Genomic DNA, 27,413 nt, shown 5'->3' with positions numbered 1-27,413 from the left:
CATGCGCGGTTGCCGTCCTCCTCGCGGGCGCCCCGCAAGAAATGTCAGATTGATCTTGCGGGGCGGCGGAGGAAAGGAGGTCCTCCTTCAGAGAGGTCGGCCCGCCGATCGCGGGCCAGACCCCTTTTGAGCCCCCCCCGGTGCTGGATCCCCCCCCCCCACAGGCCGCCCCCCCCCAGCGTTCCCGCGCTGTTCCCGCCGGCAGCGACCAGGTGTGCACGGCGCCGGCGGGAACCCGACGTATTGGGCAGGCCGCTCGGCCCATCCGGGCCGGAGAATCTCCGAGCGGCCAGCTATAAATCTCGCCGCGCCGGTTTGGGGTGGGTGGGAGAATCGCGTGCGGGTGCCGGGGCGGCGTGGCAGGACTTGCCCGGCGCCCCAGCGATTCTCCCACCCGGTGTGGGGGGGGGAGAATTGCGCCCATGGTCTCACCAACACCCTATACAATTGCAACAACACTTCTCTTTTTATATGCCAGTCTTTTTGCAACAAACGCTAAAATTCCATTTGCCTTTTTAAATTACCTGCTGTACCTGCATTCCAAATTTCTGAGATCCATGACCAAAGACACTCAGATCCCTCATCCAGATGCATTTTGAATCTGTTTCCATTTAGATAGTAATTTGCCTTTCTATTTTTTTAAACCAAAATCAATAACCTCACACTTATCCACATTAAACTCCATCTGCTAAATTTTTCCTCATTCTCCTATCCTATCTATATCCGTATGTAAACTCTTCATCTCCACTTTCTTGCCTATTTTCCCAACTATTTTAGTTTCATCCACGTATTACATGCTGTCCCTACTGGCAGATCGTTTATATTGATTGTAAGCTGTTGAGGTCCACCAACTGACCACTGCAGAACACCCGCTAGTTACCATTCGCCAGCCAGAGAAGGGCCCATTTATCCCGATCATCTGCTTTCTCTCAGTCAGCCAATCCTCAATCCAATCTAGTACTCTACCCCTAATCACCTTCTGGATCAGTTTTTTATGCGGCACCTTGTCAAACACCTTCTTGGAGTCTAGATACACCACATTCACAGGTTCCCCATTATCCACCTTGCTGGTTACATTGTCAAAGAACTTGAGCAAGCTTGTCAAGCATGACTTACCCTTCATAAAACCATACTGACAATGGTGGATTGAGCTTTGTCTTTCCAAATGTTCTCTTCCTTAATGATTGATTCCAGTAAGTTCTCCATCACAGAGCTCAAGCTAATCAGTCTATAGTTTCCTACTTTCTTACTATAGTTTCTCTCCCTTAAACTAGCAAATGGGCGGTGGGGCCTTTGGGGAACTCAATACAGTTCCAAAAACTAGCAACAGGGCAGAGAATAAAGAAACAGTCAGGAACCTAACTCTGGGAACTGCAGCTAATGGTAAAACTATGGGAAAGATAATGGTTAATGAGAACCAAAGCAGCAGGTCAGTCTGTGAGGAGAAGGTAGAGGTTAATAAGATGAACAGGCAGGGCCAGTCTAAAGACTATGGAGGGGAAAGGAAACATTTAAAAAATCAAAATGTAAGATGACTGGTGGGAGTGAAAGTTGGGGATGAGGCCGAGTGTTATCAGAGATTAATAAGGGAGGTCAGAATATGTGAAAAGCATAGTGCACAAGAACATCCTGCAAGGGAAAGACAAATCAGTAGGACATATTTAAAACCTTGTACCTAAATGCACGCAGTATTCGGAATAAGGTCAATGAGCTGACAGCACAAATAGAGACAAATGGGTATGATCTGGTGGGGATCACTGAAACATGGTTGCAGAAGGACCAGGATTGGGAGTTGAATTTCCAAGGGTACTCAGTATTCTGAAAGGACAGACAGGATGGAACAGAAGGTGGAGTTGTTTTATTGGTTAAAGATGACATCAAGGCTGTATTGAGCAAGAATATTGGCACTAAGGGCCAAAATGTTGTATCAATCTGCGTGAAAATAAAAAACATGGGGAAAATAACTCCTTGGTAGGAGTAATTTACAGGCCTCCGATCAATACTTTCTTGTGAGAAGGGCACAACGGTAAAGATGGGTTATTATAATATGCATATTGACCAGATTAATCAAATTGGCAAGGGTAGACTCGAGGGAGATTTTATAGAGTGTATGAGGGATTGTTTCTCAGAGCAATATCTTATGGAGCCAACCAGGGAGAAGGCTATTTTAGATTTAGTATTATGTAACAAAGAAGGGTGATATATATAATCTTGTCGTTAAGGATCCTCTTGGAAGGAGTGTTCACAGCATGCTAGAAATTCAAATTCAGATCGAGAGAGAGAAGACAGAGGGCCATACTCGAGTTTTAGCGTTGGACAGAAGTTATTATACAGGCCTGAGGAAAGAGTTGGCCCAAGTAGACTGGGCACAAATAATTGAGGGTGGGACAGTTGGGGAACAATGGTGGATGTTCAGGGAGATACTAAATACCTCTTAATTAAAGTATATTCCTGAGAGGAAAAGGAATTGTAAAAGGGAGAAAAATGTTCCATGGCTAAACAAGGATGTCAAGGAAGACATCAAGGCAAAAACTGGGGCATTCCATGCTGCAAAAGATAATGGTAAGCTGGAGGATTGGGACAACTTTAAGGTTCAGCAAAAGGCTACTAAAAATAGAATCAAAAAGCCAAGAAACACTACAAAAGGAAACTAGCAGAGAACATAAACACTGATACCCAAAACTTTTATATTTATATAAAAAGGACGAGAATAGCTAAAGTAAATGTTGGCCCTTCAGAGAACGATATTGATGAGGTAATAATGGGGAACACAGAGATGGCGGAGGCACTGAACCAATATTTCATTTCAGTCTTTACAGTAGAGGATAATTAGAAATTTCCAAAAACTGCAGTTAATGCAGAGGAACTTGGTACAATCACCATCAATAGGGAGAAGGTATTGAATAAACTAATGGGATTAAAGGCAGATAAGTCTCCAGGACATGATGGCCTGTACCCTAGGGTATTAAAGGAAATGGCAGCAGAAATTGTGCACGCATTGGTTATGATATTTCAAAATTCCCTGGATTCTGGAAAGGTCCCAGTGGATTGGAAACATACTAATGTGACGTCCCTATTCAAAAAGAGAGAGAAACTATAGTAAGAAAGTAGGAAACAGAGACTGATTAGCTTGAGCTCTGTGGTGGATACCTCACTGGAATCAATCATTAAGGAAGAGATAACTGAACATTTGGAAAGACAAAAGCTCAATCCACCATTGTCAGTATGGTTTTATGAAGGGTAAGTCATGCTTGACAAACTCGAGTTCTTTGACGATGTAACAAGCAAGGTGGATTCGACCACTGGCCGAATTTGAGGTACTTAATCTACGGGGTGTGACTGCCTCCTGAAACAAAGCGTCCAGGTAACTCTCCCCTTTCCTGATGTGCCGCAGTGTCCGAAGCTCAGACCGCAGCTCATCAACTCTGAGCTGAAATCCTGCAAGCAGCAAACACTTGCTGCAAATGTGGTCACTGTAGCTGTAGCACTGTAGGTGAGGCAGTGGCATAGTGGGATTCTCACTGGACGAGTAATCGAGATACCCAGGGTAATGCTGTGGGGACATAGGTTTGAATCCCACCAGGGCAGATGGTGGAATTTGAATTCAGTAAAAATCTGGAAATAAAAATCTAATGATGACCATGAACTAAATGTTGATTGTTGTAAAAACCCATCTGGTTCACTAATGTCCTTTAGGGAAGGAAATCTGTGACTCCAGACCCACAGTTTCTTTCAAATTTAGTGCAGATTCACTATCAGCCAATTTCCCACAGCTTTACTATGACGTCACGTTTTCAGTTTTTTTCAGCTTCAGTGAAATCCCCGAGGTAAGTTACTTTATAATTACTGCTCCGCTGCTCCGCGCCTCTGATTCCGCTCTCTGGAGTTTAGGCCACGAATCCCCGAGGTAAGTTACTTTATAATTACTGCTCCGCTGCCCCGCGCCTCTGATTCCGCTCTCTGGAGTTTAGGCCACGAATCCCCGAGGTAAGTTACTTTATAATTACTGCTCCGCTGCCCCGCGCCTCTGATTCCGCTCTCTGGAGTTTAGGCCACGAATCCCCGAGGTAAGTTACTTTATAATTACTGCTCCGCTGCTCCGCGCCTCTGATTCCGTTCTCTGGAGTTTAGGCCACGAATCCCTGAGGTAAGTTACTTTATAATTACTGCTCCGCTGCCCCGCGCCTCTGATTCCGCTCTCTGGAGTTTAGGCCACGAATCCCCGAGGTAAGTTACTTTATAATTACTGCTCTGAAGGGCAGCACGGTGGCACAGTGGTTAGCATTGCTGCCTACGGCGCTGAGGACCCGGGTTCGAATCCCGGCCCTGGGTCACTGTCCGTGTGGAGTTTGCACATTCTCCCCGTGCCTGCGTGGGTTTCACCCCCACAACCCAAAGACGTACAGGTTAGGTGGATTGGCCATGCTAAATTGCCCCTTAATTGGAAAAAATAATTGGCTACTCTAAATTAAAAAAAAAATAATAATTACTGCTCTGATGCGCCACCCCTCTAAGTCCCCTCCCTGGAGTCAAGGCCATGAATCCCCGAGGTAAGTTACTTTATAATTACTGCTCCAATACAGCACCCCTCTGAGTCCGCTCCCTGGAGTCAAGGCCATGAATCCCCGATGTAAATTACTTTATACTTCCTGCTCTGATACTCCGCCCTTCCGCGTCCACTCCCTGGAGACTACTAAAGAATATCTTTTTACGCAGAGTATGGAATGTGTTATCAAAGTGGTTCCTATTGACGCTGAATTAATTGCAAAACGTACGAGTTGGTTTTATAAACGCTGGAACAAGAAAACATTACAAATAAGGAAACAAAGGTCTAGTGTTTAATAGTTCCAGCATAGGCTAAAGACCTCCTTCTGTGCTAAAACTCTGGTAGTCATGGGTGCACCCATTATTTTTGCTCCCAAAGGCAGCAACTCACTCAGGCTTCTCCGACAACACCTTCAATCTGCCTCTACCACCTAGAACAGTGTTTTCAAACTTTTTTCCCCCGGGACCCGCTTTTACCAACCAGCTGATCTTCGGGACTCGTGCCAGCCGACCTTCGCAACACAACATTTTGACTTCCCATTAATGCAGCAGGTGAGCCTGCTTGGTCCTCACAATCTCACTCTAATCAGGTTCATGGAGGAGAGGGCAATGTGCATATCACAGTTCCTTTGCGCCGTCTTCATCTTTGTGTGGACAGAAAATCCAACCTCACATACGTAGGACGTTGTGAAGGGCACACACAACAAAATGCTTGTTTTACTCAGCACTGGATACTCCTCTGAGATGCTACTCCAGATGCTGACAGCCTCATGGACTTGTGGCATGTTTTTTTACATTCCTTTTTTTTATCCCACCCTTAAAGTCACAAAGCCAATGTGCAGAGGGCAACCCCTTAATCCATCTCATTGCTTGCTCCAAAAAACAATTCAAATTCAAATTGAAGCCAATTCATCGTCTCCACAAGAGAGACAAACAAGATCCAAGCTGACAGGAAAAGGCATTGCACCTCATCTTATGCTTGATCTGATGTTTGATCTTAGCCAAAAGGTCGCAGAGTGATTTGTGGCATATTTCTAATGTGCTGCCACAGGTGAGATGCATAAGTTCAGTCTCTTTCTTTGGAGTCAGCTGTAAATTATTAATTGACTGTGGTACCGCTCCCCTCCTCCCAGAAAGCCCGCCAATCCACTTCCTCTTGCAATAGTAGGGCTGGGGGGATGGCGATCTTGGTGGACAAGAAGGTGAGGTTTCAGATGGTAGTGTACAGGATGCAGCTTACAAAGTCTAGGATGAGCCGGCTGTTCAAAGGGATGGAGAATGCCTGTGAGCGATTTGGCCTGCGAATCATGTTTTGGTCCTGCCCGAAGCTGGAAAGGTTTTGGAGGACGGTGTTCAATGCCATTTTGGGGGTTCTGCCTGTGGATGTGGAGCCCGGTCCCCTAGAGGCCATATTCGGGATATCAGACCAGCCAGAGCTGCAAGCCGGTGTGGGGGCTGATGTTTCAGCTTCCGCCTTGCTGATTGCTGTCTTGTTGGGGTGGAGGTCAGCTTCTCTACCCTGTGCCTCGGCGTGGCGGGGGGACCTGCTGGACTTTCTGACCCTGGAATAGACGACATTTGTTCAAAGGGGTTGAGTGATGAGTTCTACAATTGTTGCCATTTGTTTATCATGCACTTTCGGGAGTTGATTACCATTGATTGTTGCAGGGGGGGTGTTTGGATGGGCTGGAAGTTTTGTGGGGTTGTTGTGAATTGTAAGACTGTTGAAAATTTGTCGAATAAAAATACTTAAAAAAAAAGAAATCATCTTTATCCTGCTTTGTTCCTCATTTCAGTTTCTTCTTAGTAGGCTGTTCACCCGAGTCCCTGGAGCTCTGTATACAGCTCACACTGCTTTCTCCTGGCGTGGACTCTCCTGAGCAGCTCTCTTCAGCAGATTTAGTTGTGAGATCTTGGCCTCTTTGTATCTCTGGCCCTTCCTTCCTTATAACGAAGGAATCCCTCTTCAGTTCTTCACAGTCTTGTTGCTTGCTTGCTCGCAGCTGGAAAAGGGAGGAATCTCTCTTCCGTGATTTTGCGCCAAAAGCACACACGTTCAGGGGCATGAGAGCAGCGTACGTGCCAGGCGCATGACCTGCTCTCTGCCGCCACTTCTGGTGGGAAGACTGCATTGTTCGCATTTAAAACTCCGTCACGGCCAGCATTCTCAACATTAAAATCAGGTCATGGCCGACATTCTTAAAAGCCGATCGCGACCATTGGGGAATTCTCCCGGGATCGGGAATGCCACGACCGATCCCTCCCTGACCCTCCTGACAGCCGGCCGCGACCCACCGGCGGGTTGCAACCCGCAGTTTGAAAAGCCCTGACCTGGAACAATAGGACAGCAGGCTCGTGGGAACGTCACGCCTGCAAGTTATTCTCAAAGTGACACACCACCCTGACTTAGAACTATATTGCTGTTCCTTCACTGTTGCTGGGTCAAAATCCTGGAACTCCCTCCCTAATTGCACTTTGAGAGTTCCTACATCACAAGGACTGCAGTGGTTCTAGAAGGCCGCATACCACCAGCTTCTCAATGGCAATTAGGGACGGGCAATAAATGGTTTAGCTGGTGATGCATCGCATAAGCTAATAAATTAAAAAGAAAGTTACTTCCCAGTTGTTTTCCTCTCCCATGCCTTGTAGGATAAACAGAGTGGTTGAATAGACAGAAAATTGTACATCCACATACTGAGAACCAGATTCTAAGTCTGAACATGACATGGAATTATGGTTAACTTGAGAAAAGCAGCACGGTAGCACAGTGGTCAGCACAGTTGCTTCACAACTCCAGGGTCCCAGGTTCGATTCCCCGCTGGGTCACTGTCTGTGCAGAGTCTGCACATTCTCCCCGTGTCTGCGCTGGTTTCCTGCGGGCGCTCCGGTTTCCTCCCACAGTCCGAAGATGTGCAGGTTAGGTGGATTGGCCATGCTAAATTGCCCTTAGTGTCCAAACAAAAAGGTGGGGTGGGGTTACTGGGTTACAGGGATAAGGGTGGAGGTGTGGGCTTGGGTTGGGTGCTCTTTCCAAGGGCCGGTGCAGACTAGATGGGCCGATTAGCCCCCCCCTGCACTGCAAATTCTATGATTCTATGAAAAGGAAGAAAAAGCTTTGACGCAGCTTGCAAAACATACAATTGCCAAATAGTCTGCATGTATCACTTTCAAGACTGACACTTGCAACTCGAGCAAGGTAACAGAGGGCTACAAGCTTCCATGGAAACGTACACCACCACACTTTCAGTCGGGAAGAAAATGCACTAAAGAAGTTACCTTATTGTATAATTAATGCCAGCTTCAAGACTTACAAGCCACTAGACAAATTTGCAAAGACACTGTAATATTTACTCAGATGAACAAATGTACATGTTGAAAAGACAAATAACCTTTGTTGGCTGCCTGATTGCCTCTCTGTTCCCTGGCATCAGGGATCTTAATAAAAAGGGAACTGAGAAAATATTTAATGTCTTGCAAAAATAAATAAACTCTGCTAAAATTTTCGAAAGAGCAGCAGGATGTTGAAATTACTTATTTATTGTCTCTCTGAATAAATATCTTCCCTTTTCTCTTGACTGTATTAACTCTTTGCTGGGGCACGTTACCCCAGGGTGAGGTACCTTCCAGTACTTTGCCTATTCTTCAAATGTGAGCCCAGTTCTGCCCTGGCAGGAAGTCTGGGAGAAGCACTCATTGGATCTATAGTTCCTCATTCAGTTCCACAAGGGATTTCCTGCCCTACCCAATGAGATGAGCTAGATAAGCATGAACCAGAGACCTTGGGCAGAATTCTCCGATTCTGAGACTACGTGCTGACGCCCAACGGAGAATCTGTGGACTTTTACGACAGAAACATTGGTGCCGCACCTGGGACCAAATCCGCTACTGTTGAGGGGTTAGCACCGGAACCGCGCGGAACACAGTCAATTCCCAAGAAAAACGGTGCGGGATTGGCTGGGTCCGTGATTGACACTTGAAAGGCTGACAAGCTGCAGCCGCACACTCCCCCCCCCCCCCCCCCCCGCCCCCTCCACACACACACACACACACTTATCAAAGCCAGAAGGATAGCACTGTTTGTGCTGGAACGCGCCCATACAGCTGACGGGTCGGCTGCGCAGGGGGTGCCCGGGGGGGGGGGGGGGACACCAATACGACCCCTGGCACTAGGTTTAAAGTGGCCTGTTAGCGGTGTGTGCAGCTGCATGGCTGACTTGCCAGCTGCGGCAATGGTGTTCTGTGTTCGTCCACCCCAACCCCACAGCCCACCTCCTGGCCACCCCCCACTACTACCACCCCGGCCCTCACAGAAGCCCCCCCCCCCCCCCCCCCCCCCCCCCCCCCCCCCCCCCCCCCCCCCCCCCCCTGGGCCAGCGTCACGACTGTTGGCAAACTATGGCGATGTTGGACACTGTCCGTACCCCCCCTCTCTCTCTCAGCAGCCGACACGGCAGGTTCACGATTTTTGAAAGCACACGTGGACCACGCCATTGGGAACTAGGCCCATCGGTGGCGGAGAATCGCGGGTGGGCCCACTAATGATATGCACGGAGTGAAACGCAATGACGCTGTTTCAGGGTGACAGAGAATCGCAATTTGGCGTCAAACCGGCCGCGATTTTGTCCTCGGAAGCTAATCTTGGCCCAATCATACTCCCCGATTTCTGTGTCGGCTAAAGGAGAATCCCACCCCTTCTCTTTAACAGCACACTGAGAATAGAGCAACGGGCCGCCAGGGGTAGACTACATGCAGCAATCAGAACCGGTTACCATATGTAAAAATCAGTGACGTCCATGACATTTTTCATTTCTCATGAAAGATCTCTGGCCTGAAACGTTCATTCTGACACTGCCACTTCTCTTTTGGACATGGCCATCTTGAAGAAATTCTCCTGTTCCCTCCAACAGGATTTTGGTTTGATTCTGTAACCTTTTCATCTTTATTCGTGCTCACGCTTGCTCAGATATCTATGAAAACTCTCTTACATCACTAACCTTTTCCAGTTCTAATGGCAGGACGGGGTCCTGAAATATAAACTCTGAAGCTTTTCTTGCTTCAAATTTTAATTTATCATCTTGTCCTTTCTTCACATTTCTGAGCAGAGAACCCTTAAAATTATATATTTTTCTTGCGTTCTGTGCACGAGATGAGGGATTTCCAAGCTACTTTATCCTGAGCATTTGCCAATTTCTTTTCAGCTTTTATTTATGTGCTGGAGATGGATTTTGCTGAATAACTTTCTGATTAGATTGACCTGAGGAAATGCAAGAATGAAAGCAGATGTATGTTCTATCTGAACCAGATGAATCATTAATTTCCCAAATTTCTGCATGTTCACATCCCATAACGTCAAATCTCCTGCATCTAAAAATCAACTGAACAGTGTTTCACTTTTAGTCAGCTGAAGCTGATAAGAATTAGAAGCAGGATTAGGCCGTGTGGGCCCTCGAGCCTGCTCCACCGTTAATAAGATTATGGCGACCCTTGACGTCAGCCTTCCCAGCCGATGCTGATATCCCTCGCTCCCCTCAGAGTCTAAAATTCGCCCAGTTTCAATCTTGAATATATTCAAATGGCTGAGCATTCACAACCCTATAGGGTAGAGAATTCCACAGATTCCCAACATTCTGAGAGAAGAAGTTCCTACCCGTTACAATCTGAAATGGCCAACTTCAGAACCTGAGATTGTGACCCTTGTTCTCAACTTTCCAGACAGTTACATAAACTGGAGGCCAGGTGATCTGAACTGGAGGGCCATTTGAGAGAAGGTGTCCCAGGGCGCATTACACGGGGAGAGGAACAGGCAAAAGGTTCCCAAACCAAGAAGAAGGTTCCAAGCTCATGAGAGAGAGGTCCCAGAAAAACATCCTAGGCATGGACAAAGATAGGGATCATAGATAGATTCCACTGAGTCAAGAAAAATGATAGGAGTAAAAGGCTGTACGTGATGAGGACCAGCGCCCTGCAAAGGAGGGGAAGGTCAGGCCCATAAATGATGCGGCACATTGATGTCTCTGCTGCTGCTTGATCGCTGTGAGTATAAATGGCAACTCAACTGGCTCCATGATTCTCCAGAATAATGCACTTAAAAGTGAGTGCTGAGGATTCCTGACAGAGCCATGATCCCCAGCCCTCCACGCTTCTGGGACATCCACCAAAGTGTTTCCCCCTTACCGAGTACCTCACCACTCAGCCTCACAACCTCCCCCTCACCACACTTCCCCATAGTTGTCCCTCCCGACTCCACATGGATAGGTGAGTCTCAGTGGTACCTTACCCTCCACCATTTCACCCCCAACCCTGGCGAAAGGACAGTCAATGCATGGTTCAGCATCTGCACTTTCGCAGGGGCCCTCACAGATGCCCGACCCTCCCCGTCATGACCTTGAACGGGGTAAGTGGTGATAAACATTACCATCCGCCTTGCATAGGGGTACACATCAGTGTTATCTGTGTACAGTTTTGGTCATCCAATCATTGAAAGGATATTATTAAACTAGTAAAAGTGCAAAAAAGATTTACTAAAATGCTACCGGGACTTGATGGGATGAGTTATAAGGGGAGGTTGGCTAGACTGGACCTCTTTCCTTGGAGCTTAGGGGTGACCTTATAGAGGCCAATAAAATAATGAGGGGCATAGATAAGGTAGGTAGTCAGCATTATTTCCCAAAGGTAGGGGAGTCTAAAACTAGAGGGCATAAGGTGAGGGGGAGAGAGATACAAAAGGGTCCAGAGGGGCAATGTTTTCACACAGAGGGTGGTGAGTGTTTGGAACGAGCTGCCAGAGGCAGTAGAACAGGCGGGTACAATTTTGTCTTTTAAAGACACTTCCAAAGGGTTTAGAACTTGGCTCCAACTATTCTGATGAAATATTTCCTCCCGCTTTTGAACCGGGAATCTTTTGTGTGTTAGGCAAACGTGAACACCATTACACGACAGAAACATCCAACCTAAAGACGTCAGTTTTGGTCATCTACTGTCCTCCGCTCTCCAGCTGAGCTAAAGAATGGGGCTCACAAATTTGTCTCCAATCAGCGGCACTGATGTTTACCTCTGCAGAGACCGTTGGCACAATTTACTAGTCAAGGTAGGGTACGGTAGCATTTCAGGCAAATGTCTGCCTCTTGTGGCAGATGGGGCACAGCTGATTTGTGTGAAGGCTGCAATTAGCATGACAAGCTCACCCCTAGAGGGCACCCTCACTCTCCCAGGTCACAAGGGAGGCTGCAGAGTTGACAAGCCTTCCATCAGCCACAGCCATCCGCCCCAACACTAATCCCTGGACAGTCAAGCTTCCATGACAAGTGGATTTGAACTTCCGTGCAGCTTTTAACCCCTGTGTCCTCACAGTGCTGCCTGAGTGTGGGGTTCAGCTCACACTGCAGCCACACTCCCCTCCTGGCGCTGTGAGGCAGCAGTGCTGACCCTCTGTATTCCCCTCCCGCCCACGTTCCACAAGGTGGGCACGAGCCCAGCAAAGGAGGACATGGGAGGCAATGCCTGCATGCCAGCCTTCAAACCCCTTTAAACCAAGGATAGCCCCAACATAAAGGGTAGGTAAGGCCTGCAAGTGACCGCTGCACCCAATTCCCCAATACAGAAACCCACTCCCGCCCTGAATAAAAGAAAATTACTGCGGATGCTGGAATCTCAAACCAAAGAGAAAATGCTGGAAAATCTCAGCAAGCCTGGCAGCATCTGTAGGGAGAAAAAAGAGCTAATGTTTAGAGTCCAGATGACCCTTTGTCAGCATTTTCTCTCTCTCCATTTATCTCCAAAATCAGAGGACTAGGCAAGGACTAAACAACATAACGGGCTACAAAGCGAGGTCGAGCAGTATCTCTGGCAGCAGCGCACCCCTCCCCGATGAACTCAATGCATTCTATGCTCGGTTTGAGCAGGTAACCAACAATCCGCTGTCGAGTGCCCCAGCAGCCCATAATTCACCCACACCCACCATCACAGCTTCCGAAGTCAGATCGGCCTTCCTGAAAGTGAACCCACGGAAGGCGACGGGCCCGGACGGGATCCCTGGTCATGCACTCAGAGCCTGCGCAGACCAGCTGGCAGAGGTATTCACAGACATCTTTAACCTGCCCCGACTCCACTCCGAGGTCAAGAAGACCACCATCATACCGGTACCAAAGAAGAACCAGGCAGCGTGCCTCAATGACTACCGTCCGGTGGCCCTGACTTCAGTCGTAATGAAGTGCTTCAAGAGGCTGATCATGAAGCGCATCAACCCCATACTCCCAGAACACCTTGATCCACTGCAATTCACATACCGTTGCAACCGGTCCACATCAGATGCCATTTCCCTGGCCCTACACTCATCCCTAGAGCATCTCGAAAACAAGGACTCCTACATCAGACTCCTATTTATTGACTACAGCTCAGCCTTCAACACCATAATCCCAGCCAAGCTCATATCAAAGCTCCAAAACCTAGGATTTGGCTCCCCACTCTGCAACTGGATCCTCGATTTTCTGACCAACAGACCACAATCAGTAAGAATGAACAACAACACCTCCTCCACAATAGTCCTCAATACCGGGGCCTCACAGGGCTGCGTACTTAGCCCCCTACTCTACTCCCTGTACACACACAACTGCGTGGCAAAACTTGGTTTCAACTCCATCTACAAGTTTGCTGACGATACGACCATAGTGGGCCGGATCTCGAATAACGGCGAGTCAGAATAAAGGAGGGAGATAGAGAACCTAGTGGAGTGGTGTAACGACAACAATCTCTCCCTCAATGCCAGCAAAACTAAAGAGTTGGTCATTGACTTCAGGAAGCAAAGTACTGTACACACTCCTGTCAGCATCAACGGGGCCGAGGTGGAGATGGTTAGCAGTTTCAAATTCCTAGGGGTTCACATCTCCAAAAATCTGTCCTGGTCCACCCACGTCAACGCGACCACCAAGAAAGCACAACAGCACCTATACTTCCTCAGGAAACTAAGGAAATTCGGCATGTCCACATTAACCCTTACCAACTTTTACAGATGCACCATTGAAAGCATCTTATCGGGCTGCATCATAGCCTGGTATGGCAACTGCTCGGCCCAGGACCGCAAGAAACTACAGAGAGTCGTGAATACCGCCCAGTCCATCACCCGAACATGCCTCCCATCCATTGACTCCATCTACACCTCCCGCTGCCGGGGGAAAGCGGGCAGCATAATCGAAGATGCCTCCCACCCGGCTTACTCACTTTTCCAACTTCTTCCATCGGGCAGGAGATACAGAAATCTGAGAACACGCACGAACAGACTCAAAAACAGCTTTTTCCCCACTGTCACCAGACTCCTAAATGACCCTCTTATGGACTGACCTCATTAACACTACACCCTGTATGCTTCATCCGATGCCAGTGCTTATGTAGTTACATTGTATATCTTGTGTTGCCCTATTATGTATTTTCTTTTATTCCCTTTTCTTCCCTTATACTTAATGATCTGTTGAGCAGCTCGCAGAAAAATACTTTTCACTATACCTCTGTACACGTGACAACAAACAAATCCAATCCACTCCCGCCCTGAGTTGAACTGAACCGAGTCCCCCGCATCCTCTCTGGTGACCCCTGAGCTTTCAGCACCTTGGAGGGTGATGGCTGCCTGAGCACTCACCTCCTAAAACCCCTTCGGAGATGACGCCGCTAATGTGCCATCAATTAATAACAAGACGAGTAGTGAACGAAACTGAAGCTTTAATAAGCTAAACAGAAAGCCGCCTGGCTACTGACCCGAACTGGGGCAGGGTCGGAGATCAGCCACCTTTATACCGAGCCCGAGGGGAGGAGCCACAGGTGGAGCCATCAGGCAGTGGTTTACCACAATACATGTAGTACAGTAACAGTTTACCACAACACTTATAATATACTAACAGTGGTTTACCACAGCCACTAGGTTCACGTTTATGTAAAGCCGTTGTAAATGGCACCCGCGTGACGTCACGGCTGTACCTGCTGAATATTCAGTGAAGGTAGGGGGGAGAATTCCTGGAATGAGTGCTCGCTAATTATATGGTAATGTTTTAAAATGAGGTTCCCCTGCTCCCGGGGAATGTTTTGCATTACTCCGCCAGCACGGGTGGTTGAAAATCGGAATTCTGTCCAGGCTGTGAGCCCGTGTCGCCGATCCGCTCTTGTGCTTGTGCTCCACTGGCGTAGATCTCTCTGGTTGTAGAGGAGATGGATGCTGTTTCAAATTGATGTTCCACACAAACACTCGGGTTTCTTCTCGTGCGCTAACAATGGCCAAATTCAAATTCCATTCACAGAGGTGAAACGACAAATTCACATTTGTTTTTCCACTGAGCTCACCATTATTTATTATTTCACATTCAGCTGTAAGACTCCTTAAAAATATCCGAAAGATTAATAACAGTGGCGTGTCATTAACATTAGAATACTTTTCTCGAAAGATTAGGACCATTATCTTGCCCAGCCACCCCCACCCCCCCCAACCCTTTCAAAGATAACATTCTCAACACACAAAGTACTGGAGCAGAACCAGATTCTGCAGGCTTATGTTGAAAGTGGAATAAATTATATCGCCAGTGTTCATTTGGAACAAATTATAATTTTCATTGAGCACTTTCAATTCTTGAAAAGAAAATGGTCAGATTTTGTGGTCAGTGTGGCCACCAGTGACCTCGAAGGAAACTGCCCACAATAAACCAGTAATCTTTGTGGTGTGGATTCCCCTTTCCTGACATTCCTTGGTAGGTCCAAGCACCCAGCAATCACAATATCATCAAGCAGGCAAAGCAGCCAATCACATTGAATAATTCACAGTCAGCAAACCAGGAAGAAAAATGCACTAACTATCATTCACTTTTATGAGTTTTGCAGAGACTGAAACAATGATTTGGGGGGGTGTTGGGTGGATGGGCAGGATTGCACGGTAGCACAGTGGTTAGCACAGTTGCTTCACAGCTCCAGGGTCCCAGGTTCGATTTCCGGCTTGGGCCACAGTCTGTGCGGAGTCTGCACGTTCTCCCCGTGTCCGCGTGGGTTTCCTCCGGGTGCTCCGGTTTCCTCCCACAAGTCCAAAGATGTGCAGGTTAGGTGGATTGGCCATGATAAATTGCCCTTAGTGTCCAAAAAGGTTGGGTGGGGTTACTGGGTCATGGGATAGGTTGGAGGTGTGGGCTTAGGCAGGGTACTCTTTCCAAGGGACGGTGCAGATTCGATGGGCCGAATGGCCTCCCTCTGCACTGTAAATCCTATGATTCTAATCTTCCTAGAAAAGTATTGGTCTGTTAACGCTATCTACCTGGGGATACATTCTTGTTGGTTATGCGCCACGTGATGTGTAGTCTGTAGCCATGCTGGCCACGCAAAATGGACACTGAGCCAAACTAAAATGGAAGACAGCAGGGAAAGCCTGTTTAGTGAGAACAGACAGCCTGCTCTCAACTAATTAGCATTTTGCAAGCAGCAAACCAGTTTTCTGGCCAGGTGCAGATCTCCAAGCCAAAGGTGTTAATGGCAAAGCGCTTAACATTCCGATGAGGCGGCCCAGATCCAGGCACACACAATGGCAACATTTCCATCTCAATATAGCACTTAATTGGTGGAGTAGACAGGATGGCACCAGAGTAACGAATATCGAAACCACCCCCCCAACATCGAGGAAAGCCCCGCATTGGAGGATTTCGAAGGTAGCCGTTTGGAAACGTTCCAATCGGTACCGAAAGGTAGAGCCCGCCTAGAAGGGGGCAAGGACATTAGAGAGGGGTATAAAAGCAAATTCCCCACAGAGCCCGGTCTGTTAAACCCGTGCTCCGGCTCTGACTGACATCTTGCATCCTGACTCCAGCCGTTGAGCACCAGCCGCCGAAACCGTAAGTTCAACGCTCGCTACGCGATCCAAGCCCACTAGACTCCCAAGTACCAGAAAGCTTGCTGAAGGCTGCAGACAAAACCAGGACGAAGGCCTCGTTCTCTGACCTTGCCTGTTCCTGTTAGATAAGTATTCTGTTCACTTAAGTTTAGTTATAGCTTAGTCTCTTAGTGTGTGCATGAGTATTTATTATAACTGTATAATAAATATTGATCGTTTGAACTTTACTAATCGGTGTATCGTCTTTATTACTTTGAACTTGACCTTGAGATACTTGTGACGTTGCCTATACGGCAACTGGCGACTCCAGAGCTAAATAATTACATAGAACAGAGCCTAGTAGTGTTAAGCACACGTCGAACTCGGAGGCGTGTTAATACACTCCAATAAACGCGTTTTACGCCCATAGTAAAACGTGCAACAAGTCATGTCAGCAGAGTGTTTGCGCAGGCACCGTGGTTAGCACTGCTGCCTCACTGCACCAGGGATCCGGGTTCAATTCCAGCCGCACACACTTGTGTGGAGTTTGCACGTTCTCCCCGTGTCTGCGTGGTTTATTCGGGTGCTCTGGTTTCCTCCCACAGTCCAATGGTCTGCAGGTTAGGTGGATTTGCCATGTTAAATTGCCCGTTAGTGTCCAAAGATGTGGAGGTTAAGTGGGGTTACGGAGTTATTGGGATAGGGCAGGGTAGTGGTCCAAGATAGGATGCTCTTTAAGAGGAGAAGGTTGGTGCAGACCTGATGGGCCAAATGGTCTCCTACTGCACTTTAAGGATTCTATGAATAGAATAGGGATTCTATTTGGGCAGATCACAATCTTGATTGTATGAACAGAACCCTGAATAAACATCTCATTCAGTTTTGCAAGAATCCAAATTGTGGGCACCTCCAGACCTTTGCAACAACAAAGAAATATCGCAGAAAAGAAAACTGGCAATGAGGATTGAGGCAGAAAAAGTGCTGTAAAGAAGAATTTGTTGGATAACTAGGGGACGGCATTGGGAATGACGTAAGATTCTTGGGACTGCACTCGCACACATACAGACATCGGGGGGGAGCACTGCCGCCGGTGCTGAATGTTTAAACAAATTTCCGACTGCAACAGTGAGTAAGAAGGCCGACAGCCTGGGGAGACTTGCTCACTTTCAAGTAGATGGGGTCTGGCTGCAGGGACTGCGCACATGGTGAAGCTACACGGACTGTGGGGAGCGAAGATTTCAAAGTCTGCCAACTCTGCACGGTCCATTACCCGGGTGAAAATGTCAAAATACCCGGGCAAAAAGAGGCAAAAATCCTTGGTTGCTTGTTCAAGGTATCAGTTGTGCCCGACTTTCCAACATAATTGGAAGGGAGGAGCCAGGATCCAAAAATGGGTGCCATGGATGCGTTTGATGAGGATTATGAAACATGGAATTTATGTGAAGAAGGATTCCAGTTTTTAATAGCTAATCAAGTCCGGAGGACTTAAAGGTAGCAACATTTCTCAGCTCAGTTGGCCGTAAAATGTTTATGCTGCTACAGAATCTTGTTCATCCAGCAAAACTAGAAGACACGTTCTTCAGTGAATTAATGAAAATCTTGGAGGGACATTTCTCTCGTGAACCATTATTGATTGCAGAAAGGTTTCAGATCCACTGCTGTACTCAGGAAGATTTTGAAACCATTTTACAGTTTGTAGCATCTTCAAGAAGGTTAGCTAGATGTTGTGCATTTGGTGCAACACTTGATGATAGTCTTCAAGACAGGTTGGTTTGTGGACTCCGCAGGTGAACCTATTCAGAGGAAGCTGCTTACTGCATGTGAATTAACTCTAAAAGCTGCTGTGGAGGTTGCCACACCTATGGAACTAGGAACAAAAGAAGCTTCAAAGATAGGGGTGGAGGAAACATCCACAAAATGGATACCTCAAGGAACAAGGCTTCAAAGGTGCCACCATGTCACCGTTTTACACAGGTTAGACACTCGGCGGGGGAATGCTAGAGTAAATCGAATAGCTGCAAGAACTCTGGCAAGAGGGGCCACATTACCAAGGCTTGATGCGCTCAGAAAACCTCTCCTACATCAAGAAGAAAAACACAGTTAAACAATCTAGCCGTGTCTATAACAATCTCGTCGTGTCTACCAAACAGTAGATGAAACTCAAGATCACTCAAAACGCAGCAGTATTACTCATACCTGAGACAATTTATCATCAAAAGCTGAAGCACCTACCTTTGGGCAACACGGTAGCACAATGGTTAACACTGTTGCTTCACAGCTCCAGGGTCCCAGGTCCGATTCCTGCTTGGGTCACTGTCTGTGTGGAGTCTGCACGTTCTCCCCGTGTCTGCGGGGGTTTCCTCCGGGCGCTCAAGTTTCCTCCCACAAGTCCCGAAAGACGTGCTTGTTGGGTGAATTGGACATTCTGAATTCTCCCTCAGTGTACCCGAACAGGCGCCGGAGTGTGGCGACTCGGGGATTTTCACAGCATCTTCACTGCAGTGTTAATGTAAGCCTACTTGTGACAATAATAAAGATTATTGTTATAAAACCAGTAAATGTGATCGTAAGGATGTACACTGAAGAGGATGCATTGAAACAGTGCCATGAAGGCCCGGCCAACCACGCCCACATGTTCTGCTCACGTCCAGACTTGTCAAGTACTGGACTGCCTTTTCAAAGTCCATGTCCACGGCTGTGGGGGTGAGGGTGAAACGTGTCCACTAGTTTTGGTCTTCGGGGTATCGGAACATCCAGAACTCTTTAGCGGGAGAGGGGCAGGCGCCCTAGCCTTTGCCTCCCAGATCACCTGCCAGAGACTCCTTCTCAGCTGGAGATCAGCAGCACCACCCAAGGCCGCAGCCTGGCTGCCCGACCTGACAACATTCCTTAAATTGGAAAAGATAAAATACACCAGTCGAGGATCGAAGGAAGAGTTCCACAATATGTTGTTATGGGCCAGGGTTGAGAGAACCCCAAAGTGTATCATGGAGTTCACCTGACCCACAGCTTTTAATAGATTGTGGTTATGGCGGACACACGGGCCTACCTTTCAGGTGTAGTAGAACAGAGAGTTAAAGTACTTTTAAACTAAAACAATATTTATTTATGAAACCAGTTAACACTTTATAAACCCACAGTAAACATCAACACTAAATCCCCCAAAGAGCACAGTACTCTATAAGTAACTCTTAATCTTTCCTTGCAACATCCATAAGACAAAAAAGAACCCTTTTTATACAAAGACATCAGATTTAACTTCTCTACTGAGAGCAGTTACCACTTTGAAATCACCAAATGAACATTCTTCAGCTTGTAGAGTTTCATACACATCTTGATGTGACTGCAGCTTCTCCAAATCTAAAACAAAACTAAACCTATCCTGTAGCAGACAGCCCAAAGCCAAAGTAAAAGCAGACAGGCAGCCCAGCTCCACCCACACTCTGTGACATCACTAATAAACACCCATTTCTTACAGGTACTCTCACATGACAATGTGGAAGGTATTCACCAGCCTGTTCCAAGACCCGTTTGTGACTAGCGATCAACAGGTCGGGGGGGGGGGGGATAAAATGGGGGGGCATAAAAGGGATACAGAGGGAGGAAAGAAAGGGGAGGAGGATAGGGGGAAGATAGGAGATGGGTATCTATTCTCCACACCCTTGCTATGACTGTAACATTATATTCTGCAGTCTCTCCTTCCTCCCCTATGTACGGTGTGTGTTGTCTGTACAGCATGCAAGAAACAATACTTTTCACTGTATACTAATACATATGACAATAATAAATCAAATCAAAAATCTTTGGGTTGTGAAACCCACACAGACATGGGGAGAATGTGCAATCTCCACACGGACAGTGACCCGGGGCCCGAACCGAACCTGGGTCCTCGGTGCCTTGAGGCAGCAGTGCTAACCATTGCGCCACCATGCCGCCCTGATTTGTTAACTCTATCTGATACTTCAGAGAGTGTCAGACAACAGCAACAAAGACAAATTACCAAGAGGGAGAAAATCTCCAAAAAGCGAGTATTTAACCTGGGAGAGAGAGAGAGTGTTAGCTAGGGGCTACACCACCAACGAGAAATGGGTGCCCAGCTATGATCCTAGCAAAGGACAGGTCTGATATCACACACCGTACAGACAGAGGATGAAAGAGTTTGGCGACGTCACGTTGATCAATTATTTGCTGCACTCAAGTGATTTTGCAGAAACTTTTCAAGAGATTCTGCCTTTAGAAGATCTGGAGAGCAATACTTTGGCGCGGAGACCAGAGCCAGTGATGAGTTCAGCTTCTGTGTCTGAGGGCTTTTCAATGACAGACACTGAAATAACTACTCAAGTCGTACCAGCTACAGAAAACGAGGACACTTCTGATGTCTCAAGTAGGCAAATTCAAGAACACTGAATTCTATCAAAAAGGAGCACGGGGACTGTCTTATTGAATTGTATATATGTATAGAAATAATATATGAGAGATCTGTTGGATGAAATGTTAATTGTTATCGTCGCATTAATGAAGTAAAGGGGGAGGGGTGTTATGGATCTGAGAATGCATTCCTGCTGGTTCTGGGTCACGTGATGTGTAGAGGCGACAGCAGAGTGTTGGGTCAGGTCACCTTCTTTGATTGTATTGAGCAACACCCTTAATAAACCTCTCATCGTGTTTTGCAAGAATCCAGAGAGTAGGCACCTCCGAACCTTTTTCCTTGCGGCAACAAAGAAACATTGCAGTCAATCACGCGTCACTATTATTAATCTTTAGGTTATCTTTAAGGAGTCTTTGAGTTGTTGATAATAGCTGAATGTGAAATAATTAATAATAGTGGGCTGAGTAGTGAAATAAATGAGAACATGTCAAATCAGGTAGAAGCTGAAATATAGGACCTGATCTAATGGCTTTGTTGCACCCGACCCGGGATGCAACGAGGCTGGTAAATCTCGCGAGAGGCCTCTTGCAAGATTTATGATGCTAATTACACTTTGTGAGATCTAACAAGATCTAGCGAGACTTCACGATTTGGACCCCACCCTCAATGGGCAGGATCCAGATATGCATATTTAAGTGTGCAGTTAAGCACATTTAAATATGTTCACACCTGTGGTGAATGTATTCATCATAATGCATGCATGATACCGTAACCTGTGACCTATGACCCGGAAGTGGTGATATGAACTGATTCCAGGTACTGTACTGTAACCCCGGTATGGCTCCGTCTCTGGCTCCACACACACCGGGCCATATATAGGCCGGCCTCTTGTGGGCGGCATTCATCTGTACTACTGACTCTGGCAAGGCAAGTTCATGACTAATAAAGCCTCCTGTTCACTCGCTCTCTCTGCCTCACTGTGAATTGAAGGTATATCAACATCGGAGTTACCCAAGGAGAACGACCGAACTCCTACGCCTTGGATACCTCGACTGTCTGGTTGCCATTTAGCACCGGCCTCCACCAATGTAGACCAGGAGTAACAGCACCTGGGGAATTTCCCAGGAGATTGGAGGCCCCTGGGTGGTCGGGCTCTGGGCAGGGTGGTACCCTGGCACCCCCAATGCCACCTGGGCATTGTCGCACTGCCAGCCTGGAACCCTGGCAGTGCCACCCAGATGCCACCCTGGTAATGTCAGATGGCACTGCCAGGCTGGCAGTGCGAGGATGCCCATGTTGCATCCTGCCCCTGCTGAGGATCAGGCCTGGAGGTGCCCTGCCCTTATGAGGTGAGGTGTGGGGGGCTCGAGGGTCCCTAATTGGTAAGTTGGGGTGTTGGGGGGAAGGGGTCTGGAAGCCACAGGTTGAGAGCTCGGGATGCCATTTTTAAATGCTGCCCTGATCTCTTCATTCGCTGGCGAGCTGGGCTCGTTAGTGCAGGAAATGGGTCCACTTGCCACCTCAGCAGGGCGTTACTCACCAAGGCCTGAAAAAGAAGCAGAGTCCCGTTTAATAGCGGAGTCCTTCCTGCCGGAGACACCCTGCTAAACGTGCCCAAAACAACACTTTCTTTTCCATTAAATCGTGCCCATAATATTTTCCTAAATTTTTAAAAATTACATTTAGAACTTAAGGAATGGTTGTCATAGTGTAGAGATTTAGCATTTCGCAAATATGCGATTATTTTTTAAGGGCCAAGGCAGTTGTTTGGCGGTAGTTAAGACTTAGCGAGGGGTTGAAACCCAGTTGCACCTCACTTAACAAAGCATCACTTTTTCCTTTTAAGAACAATGATATATGTATTTAAAAAAGAACAATGATATATGAGGACACTCACATCAGGTTCACCTGTTTTCTAAAGATTGTCGTCTATGTTAACTTTAAGAGTACACGTGCAGTTAGTATGGAGTGAGGCACTGCATAGGGTAAACAGGACCTGCTCCTGTGCAAGGATGAGCCTGATACAGTTTAAGGTGCATATGACTCGGGCGAGAATGAGTGGGTTCTTTCAGGGGGTAGCAGATGAGTGTGAGAGGTGTGGGCGGGGGCCAATGAATCACGCGCACATATTTTGGGGCTGCGAAAAATTGGGAAATTCTGGGCGGGAGTGTTCGTGGTCTTAGCCAGGATAGTAGAGGAGGGGGTGGACCCCGAACCCTTTGGTAGTGATATTTGGGGTTTCAGAGCTCGTGGAGATGAGGAAAGCCGATGTTGTGGCCTTCGCCTCTCTGATTGCACGTCGGCAAATTTTGCTGGAGTGGCTGTCGGCATTGCCACCGGGGTAGCGGCTTGGTTGGGTGACCTGTACGACTTCCTGCGGTTGGCAAAGATAAAGTATGAGTTAAGGGGCTCTGCAGAAGGGTATGCAAAAAGGTGGGGGATGTTTGTGACTGTGGTTGAGGAGCTGTTTGTCACAGGGGGGAGTGGGGGAGGGCGAAAAAGGGGGAAAAATTGGTACAGAATGTATAGTTGATTCTAGGAAGTATGTTTCCTGGGGTGTTTATGTGTTGTAACCTGTTTTGATACATCTTAGTAATAAAATACTTTTTAAGGAAAAAAGAGTCCACGTTGTGGGAGAGTGGGTAATCTGTGGCACCAGCTTTTGGGTTGCTGTGTTTAATTGGGCATTTGTGGGGACCAGCAATTAGCTGTCAGATTCATAGTTGTAATGCCAACGAACACTGGTTTTCATCGTCATTTAAACCACAAAACCCAGGCCAATATAAATTGGAATCTTGAAGCTTTCTAGTACCACATTTCATCCCTTTGGTTTTATTGTCCAAGTCAATCAGCCTCTGAAAAAGAGCAACATTTCAGCATTCTGAGCAGCGTTCCTCCTTTGAAAGTCTGAAACGGTCGTCCATTTTTCTCTTTCTGATGCTGGTCAATCTCCGAGGCGTTCCTTGCAAGAAAGGTCGTGAATCCTTGGAATTCTCTGGATGGTCAGTCATTGTTGTAATGTTCTTTGATTGGTGCTAATGTGGAATCTCGATATTGCCGTGTGAACAAAGAACATTAGACTTTGTTTTATAAACAAAGTTATTTATTAGTAACATCAACACTGACGAATAACTAAAACGTCTAAGATGAATATAGTTGGAAATAAATGTCTTAACACTAACTTACACTAAGATACTACACAGCTACTCTAATATGCGACTGCTATCAACTCCTTACAAACACTTTCTGAAGGAACACATAGTGCAACCGGGTCCTGGGACTCCATACTCGCCCCACCTGCTGGTCGGATGCTAGAACTACAACAGTAAAACAAATAACTTATAATACACATGCAGATCATTGATCATACAATTTACAGTGATGATGAATTATCCATATTATATACGGATGATAGTCTGCCTATCATCACAGTTGAGTATCTTCAAGTCTGAGATCCAATGGATTTTTGGATAGTAAGGGAATCCTAAAGATATGGGGGTACGGCAAGAAAAGTGGAGTTGAAGTAGAAAATCAGCCCCGATCCTATTGAATGGCAGTGAAGGCACTTTCCATTCTAATGGCCTATTTCTGCTCCTATTTCTTAGGTACTTGAGAATCTCATTATTATCTTGATACAAGTGACTGAACAGAAAACTTACATTAAGCAAATTATTCTTAAGTGTCAGCTCAGAGAATCTCATACAACTTATAGGGTCAACTTTTCTTTTGACCCATTTCCTCATTTTGGCAATAATTTGAATTTGTGAGACGTGCTTTCATTTTCTTTTTATATTTGGTTTTATATTACGGTGAAGGTTATCACTGTTAGTAGATGGAGCAGTATTTATCTTTGCCTCCAAGTGTCTGCATGAAGTGTTCCCAAGGATAGCTGTAGGGCGGAAAATAGAACAGCGTCTGTACAGCCGCTCAGAATATTTGCCTCATTTCTCTCCTGACTCCAAGGATACACCCATAACACACTGGCGTGCTCTTTACATTTCTCACACTACCCATCCTCCTGGTAACTCTGAGAAAAAAATGATGATTTAGTTACATTTAGTCACAATTCATCAGCATGTCCTCTCACCCACTGGGATCTGAGTTCAAACTATCCATGCCCATTCCATTTAGTAGTTTTGGAGTCAGCAGAGAGAACAGTTTGGTCCCATTTTTCTGAGCTGGGTCCACGGTCTGATCACAGAGTTGAAAGAACAGTGTTCTGACTCAAGTCACCCCTCCGTTCCTCACTTTTGGTTAGTAAGTAATAGTTCATTGAGCACTAAGAAAATAACAAATTTAATATTCCAGTTTCTTCTATATAAACATTGTGATGGGCAGCACGGTGGCCTCGTGGTTAGCACAACCGCCTCATGGCGCTGAGGTCCCAGGTTTGATCCCGGCTCTGGGTCACTGTCCGTGTGGAGTTTGCACATTCTCCCCGTGTTTGCGTGGGTTTTGTCCCCACAACCCAAAGATGTGCAGAGTAGGTGGATTGGCCACACTAAATTGCCCCTTAATTGGAAAAAATAATTGGGTAATCTAAATTTAAAAAAATATATATATAAACATTGTGATGTTCTTTGTGTTGCTAATTCTAGGATTGTTGGCATAATGTTCACAAAGACCACAAATAGCTTTTAAATTGAACAAAGCTATAGATTTATTTACACTACTTAATTGGATTCAACACTTACTCCTATATAATACACATTTGATAATAAACATACAATCTACACTCAAGTACTACTAATCTCTACATTAATACATTAACTATGATCTGCTCTCACTCACTATCTTTCATACAGTCTGTCTTTTAACTTTCACCTCAACCTCTCTTCACCCAAAGGGTTGTGAATCTATGGAATTCCTTGCCCAGTGAAGCAGTTGAGGCTCCTTCATTAAATGTTTTTAAGGTAAAGATAGATAGTTTTTTGAAGAATAAACGGATTAAGGGTTATGGTACTCGGGCAGGAAAGTGGAGCGGAGTCCACAAAAGATCAGCCATGATCTCATTGAATGGCGGAGCAGGCTCGAGGGGCCAGATGGCCTACTCCTGCTCCTAGTTCTTATGTTCTCTCACCCACAAGGCTTAGCATCAATGTCTTATATAGTTCTACATCTAGCTCCCTCTAGTGGTTGATTTGGGCTTAAGAGCGACTCAAGCCGCAAATCAAACCTGGGACTCTGGAGCTGTGAAGCAACTGTGCTAACCACTGTGCTGCGCATGGTCTTATGGTGCCAACAGTAGCCCACATGCAAGATACAAAAACATCAATGCAAAGGAATTATGAAAGCTTTACTTGTTTTTAAAAAATAAATTTAGAGTACCCAATTTTTTTCTCCCAATTAAGGAGCAATTTAGTGTGGCCAATTCACCTAGCCTGCACATCTTTGAGCTGTGCGGGTGAGAACCACACAGACATGGGGAGAATGTGCAAACTCCACATGGACAGTGACCTGGGGCCGGGTTCGAACCCGGGTCCTCAGAGCCTTAAGGCAGCAGTGGTAACCACCGTGCCAGTGAATGCCTTGTTTGTCAAGGAATGTTTTACATTTCAAAAAATTATTTACACACCCAGCATCTTTGCAAAGGAGCATGATCAAACACACTTACTGAAATCTGTTCTCTTTTAGTTTCGTTCCTGTGTTGGCAAAATACAGTCTCGGTTGGAATGCTGAAATGATTTGGGGATGGAGAAGATAATGAGAGTGCCTGGCTTTGTGAAGCTCTTGCATTTTGTAATCTGGTCTCAATAGAATTGATGTTGGCTTCAGCTCGTGGACCAGTGAATAAGGAGCTTTCATTTTATTGTTGGTTCCGCTAACAGATCACAGGAGTGATAATCATAGATACTCATTTTCTTCCAGTGTTATTTTAATTCGTTGAATCAAACAGCACTGAAGGAGGCCATTCAGCCCATTATTCCTGTACCAGTTCTCTGAAGGGGTTTCCAATTAGCCCCACACACTTGCTCTTTCCCCATAGCCCGACATTTTCATTCTATTTTAAGTGGAGATCCAGTTCTCCTTCGCTTTCTACTATTGAACCTGCTTCTGCCACCTCTTCAGATATACCAGATCGTAACAACTTGCTGAGGAACACATTTTCTCGTTGCGCTTCTCACTTCCTTCACCAACTCCTCAGAACCCGCGTCTCAGAGGAAAGGGTTTCTCTTTTAACTCTTTCAAAAACTTTTCATAATTCTGAACACCTCTATTAAATCTCGTAGCCACAGTTGTCAAGAAATCAATCCCAGCTTCTCGAGTCTCTCCAGGTAATGGAAGCCCCTCATCCCCGGTACCAATTCTAGATAATAATTTTTATAATAATCTTTATTGTCACGTTGTTACATTTAGACTGCAATGAAGTTACTGTGAAAAGCCCCTCGTCGCCACATTCCGGCGCCTGTTCGGATACACATAGGGAGAATTCAGAATGTCCAATTCACCTAACAGCACGTCTTTCGGAACTTGTGGGAGGAAACCGGAGCACCTGGAGGAAACCCACACAGACACGGGGAGAACGTGCAGACTCCGCACAGACAGTGACCCAAGCCGGGAATCGAACCTGGGACCCTGGCGCTGTGAAGCAACAGTGCTAACCAGTGTGCTACCATTAAATGCAAACGTTGCTAAAGCGCTGAGCCCAAAATTGGATGCAATTCCCTA

The 27,413-nt window shown here is 46.5% G+C and overlaps 1 long non-coding RNA gene across 1 annotated transcript in view; it reads left to right on the top strand.

Moving 5' to 3' along the window:
* LOC119975088 overlaps positions 1–27,413 on the top strand; it is a 92,208-nt gene that overhangs the window by 16,767 nt on the left and 48,028 nt on the right. The gene's annotated exons all lie outside the window — the stretch shown is intronic.

This window comes from Scyliorhinus canicula, chromosome 12, assembly GCF_902713615.1.
Source record: "Scyliorhinus canicula chromosome 12, sScyCan1.1, whole genome shotgun sequence".
NCBI lineage: Eukaryota > Metazoa > Chordata > Chondrichthyes > Carcharhiniformes > Scyliorhinidae > Scyliorhinus > Scyliorhinus canicula.
This window is presented reverse-complemented; position numbering and strand designations above follow the sequence as displayed.